Here is a 20,251-nt window from a genome sequence, read left to right as displayed (position 1 = left end):
TCCTCCGCAGTCCGTTCGTCTGCCAGGGCGTTTGAACAATGATTAACTGCAGCGGGCAGGCCGGTGCAGGTTGGGGCGGGCACAGCAGGTGAGCTCACCCCTTGCACAACAGCCGCCCCACCTGCCTGCCCAGCTCAGGGGCGACCCAAGGGGCAGGACTGGGCAGGCTCCCAGAAGCTGGGGGAATGGCCCTGGGAGGGACAAGGGACATCCAGACTGGACGTGAAGATGTAGACGTGACCACCACCACACTGCGCCCTTCCCAGCGCCCAACCCAGCTCGTGGAGCTGCTTTTGGGGGCTCCCGTGCACCCCGGGAAGAGACTCCAGCCCCAGTGTTCAGGGGGGTCAGCCTTGCCAAAGACATTCCTCAAACGATGTCCCCCGAAACTGCCCCTTCTGTTCCAGTCACAGAGCAGCAGGCACCCAATGGGACAGAAGGTGGCCCCCGCGCCCGGGCCCCCAGCAGCAGGGAGCCTGGCAGCCGGCTCCTCTGCTCCTTCCTCCACTCCCCTTGCTCTTCCAGGAGCAGAGGCGAAGCACCCAGAGCGCTGGTGGTAGTGAACTCACACTCAACCTGGGCCAAGACTGCCTCCAGACTCACCGCGTGCCCACACCCTCGCACTCCAGCCTCGCCCGAAGCTGGGCCTGTTTGTTGAACAGAGCGCTAAAGTCCTTTGTCCTCAATAAACTCTGTGCCCGTTTTGGGTCCAGTGTCACTGCTCCAGCGTCTGGAGGAGGTTGCGATGTGTGGGTGGGAGGTAGGGGGTGGCAAAAGATCATTTGCTCTGAAAGTGGGAGGGGGCAGAGGGGGCAGCAGACAAGCACCCCCCCCCTCCCCGGTTCCTCAGTTTTCCAGAAAGGCCAGCCCCTGCTGGTCCGATGATGAGGTCTTAGCTGAGCGGTCAGCCTTGCCAGGTCCCCCCCTCAGCAACCATGCCCCACCTCCCAGTGGTGCCCAGGCGTCTAGGCCTGACTGGGCAGCCTGCAGCCCAGGCATATTGTGACCCCAAGGATTGCCAAAAACTTTGCAGCAACAAACAAAGACTGGGCTCCTCCCGCCCAACAAGCTGGGCCCTGTTTTGCCCCAGATTCACCTGCACAGCCTTGGGGACCCCAGAGTCTGGGCTATGTACCTGGAGCCCCATCTCCTATTTATCTCCCATAAGACACCCCCCTCCCCAACCTGGATGGGGAAGACCTGGGTCTCACCCTCTAGAGCCGCGTGACACCCCTGCCCTGACCCCTCCCACTGCCCCCTTACGGCAAATCCCTGTGTCCCAAGCACCTGCTCTGGGTGTGGAGAGAATAGAATAGTCTCACTGCCCTCCAGGGCACATGAGCAGATGGCAGAGAACAGGTGAGAAGTTCCACGACAAACTCCTAAGGGGAACCTTCTCTATACCAGGCCCTGTTCTAAGCAGGTCACAGGTATTTGCTTGTGTTTGTCACATGAGGTTTATAGCAAGACATGAAGCAGATAAATTCATGACCCGCATCGCAGCCAATGAGGGACAAACCAAGGTGCAGAGAAGTCGAGTAACTCACCCAAGGGCGTAAGTAGTAGGACTGGGATTCAAACCCCGGCACCTGTGCTCTTAGCCACCAGGCTACACTGCCTTCAATGCAAGGTAGATGAGAAAGGGAGGGCCAGGGACATCTTCCCAGACCAGATGGTGGCAGAGTAGGCCTGAATTGCAGGTGCCATATAAATCCACCACGAACGCATCGAAGCCTCAGTAGCATGTCAAAAAGCAATGCTCTGAAACAGGAGTTGGCAAGCTTTGCCCAGATGGTAAATATTTGAGACTTTACAGGCCATATCTTTCCTGTCACAACCACTCAGCTCAGCCAGGGGAGCCCCAAAGCAGCCACAGAGGGTATGTGGACAAATGGGCGTGGCCAGGTGCCAGTAAAACTTTATTAACAGACATCAGATGTCACATGATTCTCACATGCACACATATCATTCTTTCACATTTCTCAGTCATTTAAAATGGAAAGCATGTATTTAGCTCACAGGCTCTACAAAAGCAGGCCTGGGGAAGTGACTGGGCCATGGACCACAGTGTGCTGACCCCTGTCCCACAGGCTCAGCGAGGTGAGAGGTATGGAGGCTCCGAGAAATAGTTATGCAGATTGCCTGGAGCCCAGGAGGCCCAGGAGTGAGGAGCAGGCCTGGCCAAGATTGGAGGGGACCCTGAGTGGATGTGTTATGGCAGTGTGTTCAGCCCCAGGCGCAGGCTCCAGGGCCACCAGGCTCTGGCTGTGAGACTCAGGTATCTGCATCTCTGAGCTTCAGTTGCTTCAGCTGTAAAATGGGAACCTGGCTTTGACCTTGAAAGTCCCATGAAAGGGGTCACCTGGGGTGAGAGGCCGTCCTTATTAATTCAAGTTGCTGTTTTGGTTATTCCCAGGATTTTAGGCAGGAACCTGCTCCGATATGGGTTTTGGAAGCAGCCCCCCAGCGGCATGTGGAGAATGGATGGGCATCGGTGTGAACGCCTGTTTGCCCTGCAGCCCCCCTCCTCCCGCCTCCTCCCTGCTGCCCTGCGCTGGGCAGAGCAACCTGTATGGACGGCATCATCGAGGGCCCCTCTGCTCTCCCACTGCTTGCTGGGCTCAGGCGATGGGGAGCCCAGCCTGACGAGGGGGAGAGAGGAGAGCGCGTTAACTCCCCGCCCCCTCTGCAGGGTGTCTGCCACAGGCACGAGGCCGGCTTGCCTTACATGTTCTGGGGGTCGCTCTACCCTTTGCCCACATCTCTGCAAAATCTTCTCCATTTATCCTAACTTGGGTGCCACCTGGCTGATGGATTCAAAGACCAAGTTTCCACTGTGGCTCCGTGGGGTACGAATCCGACCAGTATCCATGACGATGCAGGTTCGATCCCTAGCCCAGCTCAGTGGGTTAAGGATCCCGCGTTGCCGTGAGCTGCGATGTAGGTCGCAGATACGGCTTGGATCCCGAGTTGCTGTGGCTGTGGTGTCGGCCAGCAGCTGTAGCTCTGATTCAACCCCTAGCCTGAGAACCTCCATAGGCTGCAGGTGTGGCCCTAAAAAGCAGAGCAAAAACAAAACAAACCACCACCACAAGACACAAGAACAAAGAGAGAGACGTGGGACTGGGTAGGAGGCCATTGCTGTGCTCCGGACGGAGAAGGATAAAGCAGCAAAGTGCAACGACGGCAGTGAGCAGAAGGAAGAGCTGGGACAGTGACAGATTTAGAGGTTAAACATTCCAAGATGAGTGACATTTCTGACTGCGGTAGCTGAGAGGACAGACGTGCCAAGAGAGGATCCCTGTGAGAGGGGCAGGTGGTTGGAATGGAAGTGATGCGTTTGTGGAGGTGCCTGAAGGACATGCAGGGGGCTCAGGGCACTGGGGCGCCCCAGGCTTCTCGCAGCCCCAATTCTCCACCTGACCTTTAGCCACAACCCCTCAGTCCTCCCAGATAGATGAGCCATGCCCTGGGAATGGCCTGCGAGGCCTTGGAGAGCAATCCATGCATAAACGGTGGCTGGATTTTTCCTTCCCTTTCCCGTGCCGGGGAACGGCTGTCAGATGTGTGAACTTAGCCAGAGGAGTGGGGCAGGGTGCTGGCGACTCCAGAAGAGGTCTGAGGGGGCTCCATCCCCAGAGAGGCCGTGGGTTAAATAAAGCCGGAGCAGCCAGCCAACCCCTCTAAGAGCTGCTTTTCTCCATCAGCCAGAGATGCTGAACGCTTCTGGGGGCTACTTGGTTTAAATCTTCCCTCTAAACCCCATCTCTTGGGGCTTGCAGGAAGCAAGAGGTCAGGTCCAGGCTTTCCTCCAGGGTGGCTCCTGGGGATGGGGACAAAAAGCCCATGAGGGGGATGGGGCGAATGCCATCAGACCTCTCTAGGGCCTCGTCCCCTTCATAGCTGGACTCCCTTCTGATTACATTGCCCTTCCAAAAACAAACACTTGATTGAATATTTCTCAATTGAGTCACTGTTCCGTTTGCCTTCTCCCAGGAAATCAAACACACTCTGGTTCGGCCTCTCCATCGTGCTGACCATACTCCTGATTCCCCACTCCTGGGACTGGCTTCCAGGCTTCTCTGCTCACTCTCACCCACAGCGGCCCAGCAGTTAGCATCTTATCTTACACTCGCTGCTGCCTCCGAGGGGGCGGCGGTTTGCGCAAGGCTCTGCTCCCGATGCCCACAAGGAATTAGCACATCCCCCGCCCCCGAGAGGCTGGCCTGCCCTCAGACCCCCACCCCCACCGCTTGGAGCCCCAGTCTTCAGGTCTGGTATCCATTAGTGTCTAGTCAAGGCCTGATTCAGCCACATTGCTTCACAGACAGCCCAGCGGGCAGACAGCTCATGCTGTGGGCAACCCTGACCGACTGCTGGTCTACGAAACTCACAGCAACAGCTGAATGGGCTGTGACCTTGAGACAAGGCCCACGGAGCAGCCCCTTGCCCTGACGCACCAGATGAGGGCTGAAACCTTGAAACACCCAAGAAAGCCTTTGTTCCCAGAGAGCCTTCCCGGCCCTGGCCTCTCCCGTAAGCAGCCCAGCCATGGCTCCGGCACTGGTCTCTGCTCGGCGTGGGGTGTGTTCATCGGCTGAGCACTGCCATCTCCATCTTTCTTCCTGCTGAGGGCTCAGACTTTCCAGAAGACCCATCAGACGACCAGCTAGGGAACCTACATCTTACTGGGCATGGAGGAATCAAACTGTAATTCTAGGGTTCCAGCTGTGGGGGTGGAAGATGGAATGTGATGGTGTCATACCAGAAGCTGGGGGATCTTTGCTTCTGCCAATCCCTTTTCAGCTCAGACTCCATGCAAGAAGCGGGTCTTCCTGCCCCAAGATTCACCATGAACCTTGGGGTACACCCCACGGACTGCAGCCCTCGGGCTCAGCTTAGAGATCAGGGGCCCCCAGCACACAGCCGAGCAGCCCAGGCTTGGCAGACTTGAAGGGATAAAGTCTCCATAGAAAGCACTGGGTAGAGATTTTTTTTTTAACACAAGGCGTGAACCTCCCAGCCCAGCCGAGATGGTGGCGAGCGGGAGCGTGACGATGAGAATCAGCCCCCTTGCTGAAGGCTTCTCCAAGGCATCTTGCTGTGGAGGGGGGTAGGGACTGAAACCAGCCCCCTGCCCATCTCCCAGGTCCCATTCATATAAGGAAGGGTGACACAAGGGTGCCCCTAGAGTATGAGCTTGCTCAGACATTCTCAGGAGGAGCCCTGGCAGTGTCACACATGGGAGACTTTAGGGTCTGGGGGCTGAATACTGGGTTCCCAAGGTCCCTTTCTAGACCCATTTTCCTAAGTGCCCTGAAGAGGGGAAGGAGCGTCGGAAGCGCCTTTGGATGGGAAGACCCACTTCCTACTGGGATGCCCCGTGGACTTTTTGAGCCTTGGAGCCTCGGTGGCAGCAGCTCGGATGAGTCTGCAGGGGCAGGAGAGCCTGGATTCTGCTGTCCAGGGTGGGTCCAGCCCCTAAGCAGCTCCGGGGGCTGCGTGACTCTGGGGCTTGTTCTGACTGCACGGGACATTTTCAGAGGTCAGGAGCCCCAGGGGTCGTTTGAACAGGAAGTTCTCAGGTCACATCAGATGTTCCATGTCACAACCCCCCCACCCCCATTGAACCCCTTTTCAGGAAGTCATCAGTCTCCCTGGCAGGGTGGGGGAGGGGCGCGGTATTGCGGCCGTCACGAGTCCAGCCTCCAGCCCTCTCCGGTCAGTGCACCTGGTTAACATGTGGGCTCTTGCTCTGGACACCAGGCTGGACTCTGCAGCAGCCCCCACAACAGCACAGCATGGGGAGAAGGGCCTCTTTGGGAATGGACATCGCGAATCATCCTAAAATCACCAGGCTCCAGGGAAAAGCCTGGAGAGGGTGTCTGGCAATAGAGGTGCCAAGACACTGGTGTGAGAGCCAAACCAGGAATGCTCCTTTGTTTGGGATGCGGGGGCACCCGGGAGAGGCGACCTCACCCTCTTCCCTCTCTGCCCCTCTGGGCTTTAAATCTCACTGCGTCCCCAAGGCAGCCCCATACCTGGGGACCCCGCCAGGCAGACAAAATTCTTTGTCTCGCAGACTAACTCCTCAGTCTAGTCCTGCCTTATCCCCACTGCTCAAGCCCCCTCCCCACTCCTACTCCCCTGAAGAGAATCTGACTGTCAGAGTCTCTCAGAGTCTTCTCTCCCAGCCTCAGCCCTCCCCTGGAAGCGCCTAGAAACTCCTAGAAGTTTCTAGAGTCACAGACAGAATGCCCTAGCATTGCAGGATCCAGTTGAGTGAACACCTCCTCCTGGAAAAATCTTCCCTGTCTGTGCTGATGGTTAGAGCGCAGCTTCTGAGAAAGGGATTGAAGAGCAGAGGCCAGGAGAGCACACGGTGGGCGGGGGGCCAAGAAAGAGAGCAGAGAGGCCGCAAGGTCCATCCCCGTGCTCTCGCTCCCCGGGAGGCTGACTCTGTGGGCTTGGGGACCCCACTCCTGAGGACCCCTCTTCCAGGTGGCCGCCTTGGCTCAAGGGGGCTATGGGGAAAGGCAGTAGTGAAAGGAAGGCTATTCTGGGCAGAGGAGCATCCAGAAGGCCCAGGAGCAGCCTCTCCCCCAACCAGGCAGGCACTGGGTGGGTGGGGGACATACACGAACTGTGCTGTCTCAGCTCCCGCCTCGGGGCACCCACAGAGCTGACTAACCGGCACAGGAAGTCATCCTCAACCACGGAGGGAGTGCTGGGAATCAGGGGTCAGGGGCTGGCCCCTGACTCACTGGAACCCATGTCGTCACAGTCCCACGAGACATCATGTCCCTTGGAGGGCGGCCTGCTCTGACCACTGCCATGGCTGCTGCAGGGAGCTGCTCTCAGAGAGCTGCTCGGAGGGAGCCAGCACCCTCGCCCCAACCCTCACCCACACCCTCACCAGCACCACCCAGAGAGGCTGGGGTCCAGGATCTGGAGCCTGCCGGCTGCCAACTCACTTCCCCCGCCTGGACTTTGGTTTCCTATCTTCTCATGTTTCTAGGCTTTTCCCATGGGAAAATGCTACCATCTTCCAGGCCAGCCTGAGGACCCCTCCCTCACACCCTCCGCCCTCAGCAGGCTTCTCCCTCCTTCCCGAAGTCCTGCAGGACTTGGGGTCCAGCTCACGCTTTGCTAAGCTCCCCGATGCGTGTTTTCCCAGCAGGATCACGGGGTCCCTAAGGGCAGGGTACCTATTAGGGGCGGTGGGGGGAGCCTGGGCTGGGTGTCTTGGGGTGCCCAGTGGTGGGTGGATTCCTCAGCTCCAGCCCCTTCTGGTCTCCACCCTCTCGCCACTCCCCACACCCTGCTGGCCTCGGGGAGCTGGCCCGCCTCTGAGAGCCACCGGAATTCCTGCCTGCAGGCTCAGCCCTGCTCCAGGAATGCAGGCAGCAGCCCAGCTTCTTGCAACCTGCACGAACCTGGGGACTGGTCTTAGCAACTGACCCGCCGGGGGAACTCTCTACAACTTCTTTCCGTCCAGTCCCTGCTTCTTTCCCTTCGAGGAACTAACTGCCCTCTGTGAGTCAGTAACTGGAGGCACAGGGAGAGCGTGGCCTCATGTGACAGCTACAGTCACAGAAGGAGGCGCGGTGATCCTGCTTCTCCAAGGGGAGGGGGCTGCTCCTCCGTGGAAAGGAGGCCCCCAGTCACAATACGTGGGTTCTAGACCCCACTCTGAGCAGCAGAAAGAACACTGCGCTGGGAGCAAGGAGACCGGGGAGTCTTGGTTCCCCCGCTGCGAATCACTTCCTTTGTCTGAATCTCAGTTTCAAGGGCGCGGCTGCAAGAACCCTAAGAATCTTCATAATTTTGTGACTTCCAGAAGTCCTTGCATGAAGGAGACATACTCAGGGGCAGACCTAAAGGAGCCCGTGAGGGGCATGTCCCAGCTAGCACCATCTACCCGGGCTGGCAGGGGGAACCTGGGGGGCCATGAGGAAGCTGTTTTTTTGTTGTTTTTTTTTTAAGGGCTGCGCCCGTGGCATATGGAAGTTCCCAGGCTAGGGGTCAAATTGGAGCTGCAGCTGCTGGCCTATGCCGCCGCCACAGCAACTGCGGGACCCAAGCGGCACCTGCAACCTGCACCACAGCTCTCGGCAACGCCAGATCCTTAACCCACTGGTCGAGGCCAGGGATCAAACTTGGGTCCTCATGGAGACAAGTCGGGTTCTTCACCTGCTGAACCACCACAGAACTCTCCCATGATGAAGATTTGAAGCCAGGCAGTTCTGGGTTCGGATCCCAGCCCTGCCTCTCATTGGCACCCTGGGAAACTTTCTGACCATGTTTTGCAGATGGGAGACCCGAGTCCCCAGAGGGGAGAAATGAGCCCATCATCTAGGGCCAGTCCCGGGGCTGCTGGCTTATAGCTCTGTGTCTTTTCCCTCCGTTCCTGGAGGGCTTGCCCTAAAGGGTGGGTGGTCGAAGAGGGCCAGGGTACTGGGAGGGGTGTTCAGCTTTCAGGGCTGACATGAAGGCGGCCACCTCTTGGAGCCCAGCTGACAAGACCAATTTCTCTACCCAGGAGGGTGTGTGGCTCCACCCCGATGCCGTGTCTGAAGGCGGGGTAGGGGCCAGACGGGACCACATGGCACCGGAGGGAAGCCCTGGAGGGGCGGCAGGGCTGCCTCCTGGGAGGTGACTGGGGCCCGCAGCTGGTCCCGTGCCTTTCATCTCCAGGTGCCTGCCCTGCCTCCCCATGTGGTACCCAGAAGGAGTGAGGGCCTCAGGAGAACTGTCAGCGCCAGGGGGTGCAGAATGGGCAACATCACCCACAGCCCTTGAAGTATGTGAGGATTCTGCATGTGTGGCACCCCCTCCCCACCCTCTAAGTCCCTCCCATCCATTTCAGGGCTTTTATGACAAGGGCTGGGGTGGCCCATGTGTGGGGGCGGGGCAGAGAGGGCACAGCAGCCCTGGTTGAGTGTGTGCAGATGGAGTCCTCTCCTCTGGCCGCTGCAGGGTGTGCTTGGGGCCACCGTGTGTCTGCTGGTCACCTCGAAAGGGCTGTGTCTCCTTGAGGGAAGCATCCTTCTCCTAGTGGCAGTCAAGGCTGTGTCTCCCCTCCAAGCCACGTGCCCACAGGACCAGGTCTGCCCGGAGAGAGCGCTGCTCCCCACGTGTACAGAGGTGCTCCGTGTGGTCCTGAGCCCCTGAGACTGGGCCTGGGGGGTCGCCCATCCCTGGGCAGAATGGAGTGTAAGGAGGGCTCTGAAGGTGCTCAGTGCACACGCTGCCTTCCCCCAGGGCCAGAGCCGCCTTTTCCTGGTTTCTGACCCACCTGGCTGGTGACGCCTGGCACTTTCATCTGGAAACCCAGTGCTCTGCCAGCGGGCACAGGCCCTGGGGGCCCCATGGCTGCCTCCACTCCGGCCCTCAACCATCTCTAGAAGCCAAAGAGAAATGCTGCCTAGGAGTTCCCATTGTGGCTCAGTGGGTTAAGAACCCAACTATGATCCACGAGGACTCGAGTTTGATCCCTGGCCCCCCTCAGTGGGTTAAGGATCCAGCACTGAGGTGAGCTGCGGTGTAGGTCACAGATGCAGCTCCGATCTGGTATTGCTGTGGCTATGGAGCAGGCTGGCAGCTGCAGCTTGGATTTGAATCCTAGCCTGGGACCAGCCATTTGCCTTGGGTGCAACCCTAAAAGAAAGAAAGAGAGAAAGAGAGAGAGAAAAGAAAGAGAGAGAGGTGGAAGGAAGGAAGGAAGGAAGGAAGGAAGGAAGGAAGAAAGAAAGAAAGAAAGAAAGAAAGAAAGAAAGAAAGAAAGAAAGAGAGAGAGAGAAAGAAAGGAAGGAAGAAAGAGAAAGAAAGAAAAAGAGAAAGAAACGCTGCCCAGTTGAAAGTGCCCTCCCACCCAAGGCACCCAGCGTCTCCTTCAAGAAAAGGGTGGGTGGAGGCCTGGAGCCCAGCCTCCCTGGTGGCTTCCTCAGCTCTCCACGCACTAAAGCCCATGGGCCACTTTGGATCTAAAGACCAGGCTGAGCCAGGCCAAGCCTCAGTGGTTCTAAGATCAGCCACGTCTCCCCCTGGGGTCCCAGATACCCCCTCTGCATGCATCCCAGGCCGTGGGGGACACCGTGGCCGGGAGAGGGGGACTAAGCCTTCCTCCTTCCTGCACTCTCACCAGTCAACCCCTCACCCCTACACAGGACTCTGCAGGGAAGACCCAGGCCCCTGCCTGAGTGGCTCTGACACACTGTGGCCTCACCCAGCGGCTCCCATAGGATCAGCACCCACATGGGTCAGTGCTCTGGCTCAGGGGATCCACAGGGGCCATGGCGGTGACCCCAGCATGTGACCTGTTTGCCCTCTTCCCTGGGCGCCCATTCTCCTCAACCAGGCCCGGACCCAGGCTCAGGGAGCTGGGAAACCAGCACACGATCGCAGGGAGCGCCAGGTCTTCTCTGAGTAACTGTCTGTCCCCCGGGCCCCCCCTCCCGGTCCCCGCTCGCAGCCTGTGCAGGGGCAGAGCCCAGGAGTTTCTCATTAAGGGCTTCAGGGCAGGTTCTCAGGCTGAGGAAGGCTGAGGGGCCACCCCAGCCTCCTCCCCGCCCCCAGGCTGTGCAGTCCCAGCGGGGTCAGGTGACCGGCCTGTCCCCTCCACTCCCTGCCCCTTACCCTTGCTGGGAGGTCACCTGAGGCCGAACTCCAGTCGCCAAGCGTGTGGCCTTCCACCCTTCACGCCAGAGCACCCTTTTGGGGAGCAAAGTTAATCATCCCGTGCCCTGACTTTGAAACCCATCAAAGCCTGCCCTTTTTAATTCTTCCTTCCTTCCTTCCTTCCTTCCTTCCTTCCTTCCTTCCTTTCTTTCTTTCTTTCTTTCCTTCTTCCTTCCTTCTTTCTTTCTTTCCTCCTTCCTCCCTTCCTTTCTTTCTTTTGCCTTTTCTAGGGCTGCACCCGCGGCATATGGAGGTTCCCAGGCTAGGGGTTGAATCGGAGCTGTAGCCACCGGCCTACCCCAGAGCCACAGCAACGCGGGATCCGAGCCGCGTCTGCAACCTACACCACAGCTCACGGCAACGCCGGATCCTTAACCCACTGGGCGAGGCCAGGGATCGAACCCACAACCTCATGGTTCCTAGTCGGATTCGTTACCCACTGAGCCATGACGGGAACTCCCCTTTTCAATTTTTTAAATGACTGGCTCTGATTCGCAGCCCTTGCCAATCCCACCCCGGCCAATTTCAAACCACCGATGTGAGGTCGCAGACCTCGTGCTCCCATAAGCTAGGAGGCGCCAGCTCCGCACAGGCCACCCCTTCCCTTCACTCTGCCCTGGGATGCAGGGCCCTTTTACTGCTCCCAGTTGTCCCCCACCACCACCACCCCCGCCTCATCTTACACTGTTTTCCCGCCCCTCACCTGGACACTGCGCACTGGCTGGGCCCTGCAGGTCCTGAGCGCAGGTCCTGAGCGCACCTCCCCTCTTCTGCTCGGCCTGGCCTGCTCCTTTAGCAATAACCTGCCCAGTCATTTTCCCCTCCGGGCCGCTTCTCGAACTCTCCAGGCTGGATCAGGTGCCCTTTATCTGTCTCTGGAAGACTGCCTTGGACATCTGCATGGTTCAGTACTGCTGGTCTGTGCTCGCCACGGAACTGTGGGCTCTGCGGTGGCTCTGAGCCCAAGAGGACGCGGGCACTGAGTTGAGGGAGTGAAAAACGTAGAGGGGCAGGTCCAGGGCTCCGGGGTAGAGCTGCCCCAGGGGCTCGAGTCCCTTTCTGGATGTTTCCCAACAGATCCCAGTGCCACCTTCTTGGCTAGCATCCAAGGAGAGGGGCAAGACAGGGATGGGGTCCTGTTGGGGGAGGGGCCATCCCCCCAGCTCCTGGATCTGAGATTTGCCAGGTGTCACCCCCAGCTTGCCTCTGGCACAGAGGGGCACAGGGCTGGCAGGGACTGGGGCAGAAGGGAGCCACCACTGCTGTTGTTTGTATCCTTGTGACCATGGTTTCCCACAGGGCAGGTGATGGTTATTGACTTTGGCACCAGCACGCATTTTGGAGAGGCCACCCCAGCCCGTGCCCAGGAATAGCCTCAGGGCTTGCTGGGGCAGCCCTGGCCCAGCAGCGCCTCCTGCACGCCCTGTCCAAGTGGTCCTTTGTGACCAAAATGGATGAAACAGGAAGCAGCGATGTTCAGAGGAGTGCTGTGAGCTCCCAAGTGACACTTTGCGTGTCAGCTTGGCTGCTCAGTCGCTGGATGAAGTCATGGCTTGGGGCCTCAGTTTCCTCATCTGTAAAATGGAGTAGTAACGCCTGCCTCTCAGGGTTTTCGTAAACGAAGAGTCATAGCCATTATTTATCGAGTGCTTAGGGAGTGCCACGGCAAAAGACAGTTTCTGTGATGCGGTTTAATCACACTGTCTTATTTAGTCCCTGCATAGCCCAACAAGATAAGGTCTGCCAGCCTCATTTTACAGATAAACTCCAGCTGAGCTGAGGCCTGAATGGGAAACCTTTTTCAATTCACCAGATGCGCCAAAGGAGGTGGGGCAGTCAGTCCCAGAAGTCCTGTCCTGCCCTCCAGCCCTGCCCCCCTCTTTAAAGCCTGTTAACCTCTTGAAATTAAATTCGCACCCTCAGGCAATCAGGGGTCATGCCTTCTAGATCCTAAATTAGGATTTGTACCTGGACAAAGGAAGTATTCTGATTTATGATTCTAGAAAGAAAGAAATCCTTACAGTTGGAGAACATTTGGGCTTCCCTCGTGGTGGGCAATTGCAAATAAAGCCACCCTCTCAGTACCATGGAATACTAGTCAGCAAGAAAAAAGGAACGGCTCTTGATACACACAACAGCTCGGGGGAAACTCAAATGCTGCCTCCTAAATGAAAAAAGCCAGACTCAGAAGGTCCCACGTTGTACTATTCCTTTTATAAGACACCTGAAAAAGGCAAAACTACTAGGACAGAAACAGATCAGTTGTTACTGGGGCTGGGAGGGTGAATGTGGGGGCTTTGACTACAAGGAGTCAGGAAGGAGTTTTAGGGGTGCTGAGATGGCTCTAATTTTTATTTTGGCAGCACCCGCAGCAGATAAAATTTCCCAGGCCAGGGACCGTACCCGCACCACAGCAATGACCCGTGTCTACAGGGGCACAACACCAGGTCCTTAACCTGCTAAGCCACTGGGGAACTCCCCTAAGACTGCCCTATATCATAATTGTGATGGTGATGACACGACAGTCTGGATTTGGAAAAGAATTGCCCAGCAATAAGAATGAATTATTGATTATAAACCAACCATACTTCAATATTTAAAAACCGGATTTTGATTTTTTTGATTAAAAGAATGAATTACTGTACATTAAGTAGACATGAATTTTTTTAAAAAACAAGAAAAAATGACACATCCTTTTCAGTCTCTTTTCCCATTCATGTTGACCCTAACATAAATGTGAATATTGATGAATTTCACTTGATGGATATTTCCGAAGCCCCTCCTGTGTGCCAGGCCGGGCCCTCTGCTCTGCACCGAGAAGGGAGTGGGACTCAGAAGCCTCTCATTCAGGGACTCCCCCCATCCCTCCTCAGCTGTGTGCCCCCAACACCTCCTAACACGTGCTCAGGCCAGGGCACCCCTGTTTCCCTCTGGGGGGACTCTGGAGGGCCTCTGCCTAACACTGCCTGATATAGGTCAATCGGTAACTATGTGCTGAAACACTGGAATTTCTGAGACGTTTCCATGGTTTATGGGACCATAATATTTGAAGTGGGAACCTGGGAACCGTCCTTGACACCTCCCTCCTCCTCGTCTCCCCACCCGCCCCATGCCCCACAGTTGGGGGAGGTGGGGGCGGGGTGGCACAACTACCAGGCAGGAGCTCAGGCCCAGCCATGAGTCTTAGCAGCAGGAATCCTGGGTCACAGCTTTGGGGGAGGGGGAGGGCAGCTGGCCATGTTGCTTTTTTTTCACTGACCCAAAAATGCCCTGGACTTTTGTGCAAAAAATTAACTTCGGAGTTCCCATCGTGGCTGGGCTGTAACAAACCTGACTAGTATCCATGAGGACTGGGGTTCGATCCCTGGCCTTGCTCAGTGGGTTAAGGATCCGGCATTGCTGTGAGCTGTAGTGTAGGTTGCAGACAAGCCTCCGCTCTGGCGTTGCAGGGGGGAACTTCCCATATGCCGCAGGTGCAGCCCTAAAAATAATAATAATAGTAATAATAATAATAATAATATAATTTTTTTAAATCTAAAAGAAAATCAGTCTCCTGGCTGGCCCTGTTGGTGTTCCCTCCAGTGTCTTCACAGCCCCCTTCCCCTGGCTCCAGGCCCTGCACCTCCCACCCCACCTCCCAGTGGACCAGGCCCCCAGGCCCCTCACACCACAGCCAGAGGGACATTTTGGACACCAAACCTTGACAGGCTGATCTCTCTCAAAATCATTAGCACACAAGGAACCCAAGCCAATCCAGGAGGAAAAGACAAGGGGCCCATTAGAAAAATGGGCCAAATTGTATGAAGGAGCCGTTCCCCTACAGAAAAAAAAATGCAAATGGCAAAAACATATGAAAAGATTCCTAACCTCATTTACAGTTAAATAAATGAAAATCAAAACAAACTTGGGACACCATCTCCATCCCCCACCCCAACGGAAAAAAGAAATTGGAACCCTTGGATGACATGTGCAGTGATGGGGGGGGAGAGAGGGGCGTGGCCTCTGGGTCTCTCCCACTCAGTCTGGGTGTGGCGACAGGTGTGGCAAAGTGGTGGAACTTCTGGAAGGTGACGATAGAGAACGTCCCCTCCCATCCAGAACCCACGGCTAGAAAGGTGCCCTTGATATGTCTTCCTAGCTGGTCCCTGTGTCTGTACCACGTGATACTGTGTGGTGGCTGGCTGGCGAGCTTTCCCCTGCAAGGTTTATAACAGCCAAAACCTGCAACAAAGATGCCCCGCATCTTTGCGGGTCAGCAGAAAGGGGCGAGTCAGTACCACTCCTCTGCCCCATCTGTACAACCACTTGCTCCACAAACATTAAGAAGAAGGAGGCAGGCCCAACGGCATCAGCAGTGTCTTGGGAGAACTGGGACGCAGGTTCGATCCCGGGCCCGGTACAGTGGGTTAAGGATCCAGTGTTGCCGCAAGCAGCCGCAGCTTAGGTTGCAACTGCAGCTCGGATCTGATCCTGGCCCAGGAACTTCCTGTGCTGCAGGGCAGCTAAAAAAAGAAGAAGGAGGCAGTAGGACCGCATACACATGCTGAAGTAAACCCAGGTCAGGAAAGGGAGCTTCAGATCTCAGCATACAGCGCCGTCCCTTTCGTGTAACTCTGAAAGCATGAGCTTCTCCTCACAAGTGCATGCGTGGACCATCTGTCTGGAAGCCCACACCAAAAACTGCTCGGTGAAACTGCCTTTGGCAAGAGAGACAGGTGGGGAGAAGGGGGCTTTCACTCTGCATTGCGTCCTCTTCTGTTCTGCTTGGATTTCCAATCGTGGGCACAGAGGATTTTAATTTTTTAAATGTCATCAGGAAAGATCTGGGGAGTTGGGAGGGGGAATTTGAGGCCAATTTGGTTTTCTTCTTTGTACTTTCCTATATCAAAAAGAATCCAAATCAATGTGTTTAAATGTTGCAAAACAAACAAAAACTTGCGCTGCCTTGGGGATAAAGTCCACGCTCCTGAACTCGTGCTGGGAGGTCCCGCGGCGCCAGAGGCTGCTTCCCTGCTAGCCTCCTGACTCCTGGGTCTCCACCACAGCCGACTCCACCCACCTTCCACACCCCAAAGCCCCTTGCCCTCTCTTGCCTCTGGGCCTCCTGCCATGCTGCTCCCTGGAACCCTGCTCCCCTGATCGCCCTAACCTTTTCTTCCTGGTCCTTCAGATGCTGCCCATCCTCCCCCGCCTGGCAGTCTGGCCCTGCCTGGCCGCCTCCCGACGCCCTGGCCTCACCCCCATCACACCAAGCCTCCCACTGCAAGGACGTGTGCTTCCCACGGGCCAGCCTCCCTGGCCACCTCACAGCAGCCTGGAAGGTAAGGATAGGGCCTGGCTCGCCATTGGTGCCCGGGCACATAGTAGGTCTCCTGAATGTCTGCTGACTGGACTGACAGGTGATGGCCATGGGGAGGGGTGTGCACGAAGAATGCACCAGCAGCTGGCACCCCCGCTGGGCCCTCAAGCAGGCCTGTCTGTGGAGCAGGATTCCTGGGCCCGGCCCCAGACGGCGGGCCCGAGGGCCTGCGGAGGCCGTCTGGAGGGGCAGACAAAGCAACCCGCAGCAGCGCCGCCCGCTCCCCTCCAAGGTGGCTTTTATTTCCTCTTCTGCGGGTGCCAAGTCCCTGAACAAATATTTTCCTGGAGTGGAGGAGCGGCTGAGCTCCCAGCCTTAAGTGCTGGAAACACCGCTGGGTCGGGGCAGGTTCCAGGAACGGGAGGAAGAGCAGGGGTCTGGCGGCAGCTGGAGGGGAGGGGGTCCTCAGGGCTGCCCTCTGGGTGGTGCCCACTCTCCTGGGCAGGAGGCGGCGGCCCTGGAAGGCCTTCACCCCTGGCCTCTCTGCCCAGAAATTAGAATCCTCTGGGCTCCAGAACAAAACATGGGCCATGTGGGCCTCCCTCATTTTTGCTGAAAAAGCTACAGTGAGGTTTAAAGGAACTAATTAGAATCTCAGAAGCCCTTTTATAAGTTTTGTTCCCCCTCCCTTTAACTTTCTTATTGCAGAATAAAATACAGAGTACACTCATATTAAGAGTTTAACTTGATTTATTTACAGATACATACACCCTTGTAATCACCACTGACAGCAAGCCAGAGAACATTCCAGAGAACCTTTCAGAGACGGGTCCTTCATGTTCCCGCCTTGTCAGTACCGCTCCCCATCCTGGGCCGAGGTGCCACGGGCTTCCATCACCAACTGCTTTTCCCTGTTCCTGAATCTTATATAAATGGAATCATGCAGGTTGGCTTCTTGAGCTTTACGTATTGCCTGTGCAGTCATCTGTGTTGTCTGCGTAGCAGTAGTGTGGTCTTTTTCATTGGTACATAATATTCCATCGTAGGAACGGAGCACAATGTATCTGTCCGTCCTCCTGCTCCTAGACATTTGTGTTGTTTCCCTGTCTGGGCTGTGATGCCTGAGGCTGCTGTGGCCATTCTCACACATGCCTTTCAGCAGACACGTGTGCTCCTGCTGCTTGGATCATAGGATAGGCACAGGTTTGGCTTTGGTGTCCCAAGTGCACTTACAGCAGCTTCTCAACAACACAGAAGCTTTCCGGGGCCTCCACACACCCTCCAACCACTCTCCCTGTCTAACAGCAGCCTTTGTGATGGGCCTGTGATAGTGTCTTATACTATTAATAAACTTTCTCTTTTTTTTTGCTTTTTAGGGGCGCACCTGTGGCCTATGGAGGTTCCCAGGCTAGGGGTTGAATCTGAGCTGCAGCTGCCCGCCACAGCCACAGCAATGTGGGATCCAAGCCACGTCTGCAAGCTACACCACAGCTCACATCAATGCCGGATCCTTATCCCACTGAACTAGGCTAGGGATCGAACCCATCCTCTTGGATACTTACTAGTCGGGTTTGTTACCACTTAGCCGCAATGGGAACGCCACCGTTAGTACACCTCTACTGACTGCTTGACTTTCAGAGTAGGGCAGCAGCACCAGGTGGCCACAAGGAGCACCCCCCAAAGGCAGAGACTCCCATATCTGCACTGAACCCCCAGGCCATGCTTCAAGCTGGGCTTGTAATAAAGCAGCCACCTGCAAGAAGCACCCCAGGTAGCAGGAAGTCAAAGTAGAAGCAGTCAATTGCAGTGATGGGGCGAGAGGTGCCAAGAGGTACCCAGAAGTCATGGGGACACTGAGGACATAGTGCCTCTCCCTACAGGAGCTTTGAGCCAGGCTTGAAGATGAGCAGGAGATAGGGTAGCAGTGCTGAGGGCCTGGTTTGGGCCTCACACACCCTCACACACTCACACTCACACGCCAAGAGTGGGTGCAAAGCTGGCTCAAGGATCGGTCCTGGGGGATGAGGGGGTGCAGCTGTGCTAGGGAGGGGGAGGAAGGGAGGGTGGCCAGGTGAGCCCTGTTCCTGGGACTTGGCAGAGCTGGCAGATCCTAAGCCCCTCTAGGCTCCCTGGCCCAGGGCCTCCTCCAGCTCCTGCAGGTCCAGGAACCAGGAGCTCCCCTCACCCCAGAGCAACTCAGCTTGACTTTGTCTCCTGCCAGGCCTCCGAGGAATGGGGTGGGGTTGATGGGGAGATAGGTGGGAGGCACTTCTCTGTGCAGAAGTTCCCTGCATACTGTTTAAAAGGTGCTTTCTTGGAGTTCCCACTGTGGCTCAGCAGTAACAAACCCAACTAGCATCCATGAGGATGCTGGTTCCACCTGTGGCCCTGATCAGTGGGTTAAGGATCCGGGGTTGCCGTGAGCTGTGGTGTAGGTCACAGACACAGGTTGGATCTGGCATTGCTGTGGCTGCAGTGTAGGCTGGCAGCTGCAGCTTCCTTTCAACCCCTATCCTGGGAACCTCCACATGCACGGGTGCGGCCCTTAAAAAAAAAAAAAAAAAAAAAGAAGATGCCTTCTCTCCCAGATGCTGTTTTGGGGCCCACCTACCATCAGTGCCTCCCTGGGTTGGGGCGGGGGGATGAGACTGGCCTTCTCGAGGCCCAGCTCTGGGATTGCTGCCCCTTCAGACCTCACCCAGGACCACCAGCTCCAAGGACAACCTCCTCACAGGTGCCTTTGCCCTCGGGGCTCCATGTGAAAGTGTCCCTGTGGGAGAGCAAGGTGACGCCTGGTGAGGTGGGGACACGCCTCACAGGTCCTGCCAGTTTTCCTTTGGTTCTCAAATCCGGCCTCTGGTCCCCACCCCTCCCCACCCCAGCTCTCCACTGTCCCTGGGCCCCCATCCCCCAGCCCTCTACACATCTAATCTTTCCTGCATCTGCTCTGAGGCTCCCCCGCAGCCCTCAGCGAGGTCACAAGGCAGTCTGACCACCACTCTCCCCACGTTCCAGACTCATGTTGTCTCACACCTGCTTGCGCTCCACATCCGGCAGGAAGCCTCTGGAGTCCTTATTTTGGCTGAGGCTGTGCCCTCTGTCTGGAACACCGCCTCTCCCTAGTTTGAGAGACTGATTTGAGTCTGTCCTTCAAGACCCAATTCCCTTGCCACCTCTGGCCTCTCCCCCCACCCCGGGCCAGGCCAGGCCAGGGGGAGTACGCTGACTCCCCCATCAGCCCACACCAAGCTGTCATTGAAACTGCCCTCGTCGGGTCCCTCTCCCAGTGTCTCTGAAAGCAGGGCTGGCCTGCACATCTTTGTTCCCAAAGTGAAAACACTGCACTTTCCAGAACAAAACCCAAGAGGCAAGCACGGCGGAAAATGCAATTTCATGCAGAAACTGGCTGCGAATTAAGAAGGCAACACAATCAATCTGGGAGAAGATGTCTCATTAGTTTAGAAAATAACTTGAAAGAATTAAGTAGAAATGCAGTGAGTCTCCCATCCCCACGCTACATGCATACATGCGCATGCGTGCACACCCCCCCCACCCCAGGCCACAAGGGTGGGTGCGATCTAAAGGTGAGGGAAGAATGACAGTGCTTGATTGCCCCATTCTGGGGCGGTGGGGGGAAACTTGGGGAAGCAGAAAAGAGGGGACAAGGGGGTCAAGGTGGTGGGAAGTAGGGCAGCAAGCTGACACCTGAGGAGAGATGGGCCAGAGAAATTGGGATGACAGAGGAACTCAAAGATGTTTCAACTCCTCCACATTTTCATTTCTTCACTGTTCAAACACTCAGTAAAGCTGGTTTTATGGCACCACCCTGTCCCGGCAGTGCCCCGAGGTGGGTGTGACTCAGGGGGAGCAGAAAAGGAAGAGGAATCAGCAGCGTGAGAGTGGTGGGTGGGGCGCAGTTTAGCCCATTTGAATATGACAGAAACAGGTGTCCCAGGAGGCTGATCCTGGAACTGTGAAAGTCCCACATTGGGGGGACATCCTCCCCAATCCCACTGTCACCCAGGGTCACTTTTGTGGGCTCAGGGGCCAGGCTGCCAGCATCCAAATCCCAGCTCCCCTGCTCACCAACATTTGATCATGGGCAGGGAACTTTCTCTCCATACTCCAGGTTTTGTCTGCAAAGTGGGGACAATTCATAGCAGTGTGTCTCCTAGAGGGTTAAGGAGTTGTCCCTGGTGAGTGAAATCACCCAGGTGCTGTGTCTAGCAGTGTCTGGCTCACTGCAAAATTATTAATATCCAGACAGCCAGT

General features: G+C 56.4%; 2 long non-coding RNA genes across 2 annotated transcripts in view; both read left to right on the top strand.

The window, feature by feature from the left end:
• The window catches only part of LOC146404936 (uncharacterized), a 639,839-nt gene that overhangs the window by 79,761 nt on the left and 539,827 nt on the right, over nucleotides 1-20,251 (top strand). The gene's annotated exons all lie outside the window — the stretch shown is intronic.
• Nucleotides 15,767-16,944, top strand: LOC110260147 (uncharacterized). Its single transcript, XR_002342999.2, has 2 exons — nucleotides 15,767-16,001; nucleotides 16,740-16,944. It is a non-coding gene; the product is annotated as an uncharacterized LOC110260147 (long non-coding RNA).

The sequence above is a fragment of the Sus scrofa genome, chromosome 3 (genome assembly GCF_054392235.1).
Source record: "Sus scrofa isolate SSC_HxYL_T2T_F1_AM1 chromosome 3, Sscrofa_HxYL_maternal_Yorkshire_Landrace_v2.0, whole genome shotgun sequence".
NCBI lineage: Eukaryota > Metazoa > Chordata > Mammalia > Artiodactyla > Suidae > Sus > Sus scrofa.
This window is presented reverse-complemented; position numbering and strand designations above follow the sequence as displayed.